The sequence below is a fragment of the Leptinotarsa decemlineata genome, unplaced genomic scaffold (genome assembly GCF_025532065.1).
Source record: "Leptinotarsa decemlineata unplaced genomic scaffold, Ldec_3_MD MMD2_tig00004307_RagTag_RagTag, whole genome shotgun sequence".
Classification (NCBI taxonomy): Eukaryota; Metazoa; Arthropoda; class Insecta; order Coleoptera; family Chrysomelidae; genus Leptinotarsa; species Leptinotarsa decemlineata.
Window position 1 is genome coordinate 8,540,205 of NW_027412606.1, and position 4,432 is coordinate 8,544,636.

Here is a 4,432-nt window from a genome sequence, read left to right on the forward strand (position 1 = left end):
TACCTGTCCTTACATCTTACCTGAAAACTCCGGATATAACCGAGTTTTTAAACTTCACATTTCAGTTTTATACTTGATAATAGGGTCAAACCAGAAACCGGTCGTATAAATAAAATCAACTAGTGGTAATTAGACAAAATTATTTTTATTCATTCCATTAAAGAGTATAAATATTATTTAACGAAAGTCATTTTTTGTGGAGGAAAAAATCAGTTTTTTTTATCTCCTCTAATCTCGTAGATAACATACGAGTACCCTTTGTTGCTCATGTTATAACATATAATTTTTTTATATCATCTTTACTTTGCTCGTACACATTCATCTGAAAATATTTACAACAACGTTGTTTAATTTTGTATGTTGTGAGGGTCAAAGAAAAAATATTATCAACTATTTTCAAACGAACGTACATATGTCAATATTTTCCAACATCAGTTGATAAAGAAAATTGTTGAATATTTGTGATTATTGAAATCAATATTTTTAATTTTTTTATTCGATTCAGTTTATTCAAATTAATCCAAAGGTCTTCAAGGTTACTGTCAGTATCAGTTAACTTTTTAAAAACTGTCTATTCATCATGTTTTTGGTGGCTCATTCCACCTCTGTCTATTTTCTATGCAGTATATTCTCTCAAATACATTATCTCCACGTTACCTGGCTGAAAAATCAATAAACGTTTTTCATTAAAATCTTCCCCTCGCTAGATGGCCGTGGTTGTTCTAGAAAACTTATTCAATAGTCGAACGAACTTTAAACTCATATTTGTCTTATCATCAGGTCCTGCAGATCCCTGATAAAACCTGTCAAAAAAGGATATTGTTTGAGGCTTTCTACTTACCCATTAATATGTGAATAATGGAAAATTGTTGAATCATAAGATCTACAGAGGAAACTCTTGAGGAATTCATCTGAAAAATCTACTTCTTTCTACGAATATATTGAGGAAACGGGGGCCTGCACCATATCAAGATTAATGAATGTGGCCTATAAAGAAAATTCAAAGAAAAAAAATACAATTGAAAAATCTAGATGGAGTTTACGGTGATGAATAAGACTAAAAAAATAGTTATTTTAAACTATTTAAATTCAGCCAGTCGCGAAAAAATGTGTGAGATTATAAATAAAAATTGGAGGTGCCGGGCATCGATCCCGGTACCTCTCGCATGCTAAGCGAGCGCTCTACCATCTGAGCTACACCCCCGATGATTAAAAGATATCAATAAAATAACATAAAGTAAATATTATGTATATTGATTTATTTCACTTATGAAATATTTTTGTACTAAATCCACGAAACATCAAATTCTGGAAAATATTTCACATCAAATTCATAGAATACAACAAAAAAACTTCGTAATCGGAAGTGATCAGAACAGTAGCATATGCAGGCAGTGGCGTACCCAGCTAGGGGCAGCTGGACTTCTTTGAAGCAAAATTATAGTAAACTATTGAAAATTATGAAATTAGGGTAATTCATCGTTATCTTATTGCTGATCGAAATTATCGTACAATTGTACACAATTGTTTTCTATAAAAAAACATAAAAAAATATTACTACAAATAAAATAATTATTATCATCGTACATCTAGCAACACTGATGTAGAGCCACCTAGCGACAGTTAGATGAATCTATGTCAGCCAGAGGGATACAAATTAATCAGTATTTCAGTTGAACTTTTGACGTTACATATTGCACTCTTGTTCATGCACAGGTGAATCTTGCCATAAGTTTTTATATCATAAGAATTGTGTAATGTCAAAAATGATGGGTTTGAGTGTATATAAAATTCACTTTCTTCTTTTAAGAGCATGTAAATGGTAGCTTGTTCTTAAAAATGGTTGTTACTAATGATTTATAGCTGCATTTATAGCTGGACATTTTTTTCAGTCTGTTCATTTTATTTAATGTGTCATTGTTGCACGGTCGCTCCCTACCACATTTGTTCGAACACCAACAAAGTAGCCTTTTTCCAGCTATTACTCATTGAAATTTGTGTGATGATTATCTGGTTTTCCGCCATTTTGAATTGTTTTCACTGTTTTTTGAGTTCCTCACAATGTATTCAGAGTGATGTCATTTTATTTTCCGTTTTCTTTTCAGCAACTCATGTTATTTGTCGTATTCGTTCCAAAAACTAATCCTCTATCTTGGTCGGTGCGCCATATTGGATTTAGAGTAACGTCATATTGTTTTTCGCATTTTTTAGCAAACATTTGATATAAGGATAGAAGCATAGAATGTGCATTTTCAACCAAATTGAATGTTTATGCAAAATTTTTTCTCAATCAGTTAGGAATAAATTGGGGTTTCAAAGTTCAGTTAAATGATTTGACCCGAACTAACAAAGTAATAGACTGTTAAGATTCAATAACAGGAACTTCACAAACGTCAGAAACCGTACTACTTCGAAACTGCTTTTTAATTCATATGTGCACTCTAGAATCCAATATACGAGGTCTGTTCAATAAGATGAATGTTCAAATTTCGCAGACTACGGACATTCTATTAAGTGCTCAAAAACACTTGAAATATTGACAATGGCATACGGTTATTGTCAGGAAAATGTTACCAAGTGGTAGAAGTGACGACGCTCGCCATGGACGCCCCGGCACATCAACAACCGAAGAAAAAGTTGAAAAAGTGAAGAAAATTATTATACAGAATCGTCGAAAAACTATTATAGAAGTTGCTGAGGATGTCGGCATATCGATTGGCTCATTCCTTGCATTTTTTTCGGAAATTGCTTAGGAATTGTTGAATGACGTCAAGGTCAAAAAAAGCACGCCAAGTTCGAACAAATGTCAAGGTTTTGCTCACAGTCATGAGTTCTTGCCACATGGTCGTACGGTTAATGAGGAGTATTATCTTGAAGTTATGTGCCGTTGGTGAGAAACAATACAAAGAAAAAGTCCGATATTGTGGGAAAACAATTCATGGCTTTTACACCATGACAATGCACCAACTCACACGTCATTGCTTGTTCATAATTTTTTGGCCAAAAACAACACTGTAATCATGCCTCAGCCATCGTATTCACCAGATTTCTCTTTCTGTCGCAGGGGACGGCATTTTGCGACAATTGATGAGATGAAAACCCTATCGCTGGGAGAGTTCAAAGACATACCAAAAAGTGCATATCGGAACTGCTTCGAGGATTGGAAAAAACGCTGGGACAAGTATATTATATCTGAGGGGAACTACTTTGAAAGTAACGAAATAGAAATTGATGATCAAATGAATATTTTTTCAAGAAAAATGAAAATTCATCCTATTTTTTTAATAGACCTTGTATATTAAATCATTAACATCAAATCGATATAGAGGGAATTTCAAAATAGATGAAATTTATTTTAATGAAGAGATCGATCACGGGACTTTAGTGAACGGATTTGATGCGAGTTTTTTCAAAAAAAGAAAAGTAATATTTCATATACAGGGTTCCTGTTTGATTTGATTCATAACAATATATGTAATAATTTTCCTTTGATCAATTCAACTTCCTGAAAGCAGAAATCATTACCTATATTTGGATACTCTTTAAACAAATGTTGAGTTGAAACATACAGTGCCAACAAACTCATAACTCCCTCTCATAACTTTCGAACGGGATAAAATATCAAAGTGAGAAAAAATTTACGTAAAAGGTGACAATAATCACCGAGAGGGTACTGCAAATTTTTTGTTTTCAAATAATAATGTTATACCCCGTTTGATAGGTATTTCTATCCTTTCTTCACATCTATACAGTTTTGATTAATTTTTGAATCGCTTTCTGCTCTACTATGCAACAAATACACATAGAGAAGACCGGGTTGGTTGTCACAGCGGCCATATTGAAAAATTGAACGAACGAAAGAGTTAATCCTACAAAATCGAAGGATCGCGAGAGCAATATCTCCATCCCACTGTACATAAGTAAACATAAGTAAATTCACTCCCGTCGGCTTCTTTGATGTTTCGGGTCGAGGTTTTATTTTTTGCTGCCATGTGGCGGGGCAAGAGAGTGTCGGCTAGGAGCTGTTGTGCACCTTTGTACGAGGTGCGATCAAAAAATATGTGACCATGATCTGACTTCATCATTGCTACGAGGAGCTCCCAATAAATGTCTCATATGATTGTGAACTGTTTAGCAATTGATAAAAAATGAGACAAGGTGGTGAAATAAACGTATATTTTGTATAGTAAGATTATACAATATACAATTTAGGACAAAAACTTATGCTGATATCTGTTTTTCCGTTAATCAGCTGTCGCCCTCATACGAACGACAACTTACAGAAGTTGAGGAACTTGTGCGAGATAAGGACTAACGAGGTCTTACCTTTCAACGTGTGATTTCTAACACGGTTGCAGAATCATCCCAGCTTCAACCAGGTAAATTCTCTCGAGAAAAATATCTGGTCGAGGCGGGAATCAAGAATGATGAG

The 4,432-nt window shown here is 34.0% G+C and overlaps 1 non-coding gene across 1 annotated transcript; it reads right to left on the reverse strand.

Moving 5' to 3' along the window:
- Positions 1-1,131: 1,131 nt before the first annotated feature.
- TRNAA-AGC (transfer RNA alanine (anticodon AGC)) lies at positions 1,132-1,204 on the reverse strand. Its single transcript has one exon. It is a non-coding gene; the product is annotated as a tRNA-Ala (tRNA).
- Positions 1,205-4,432: the final 3,228 nt, after the last annotated feature.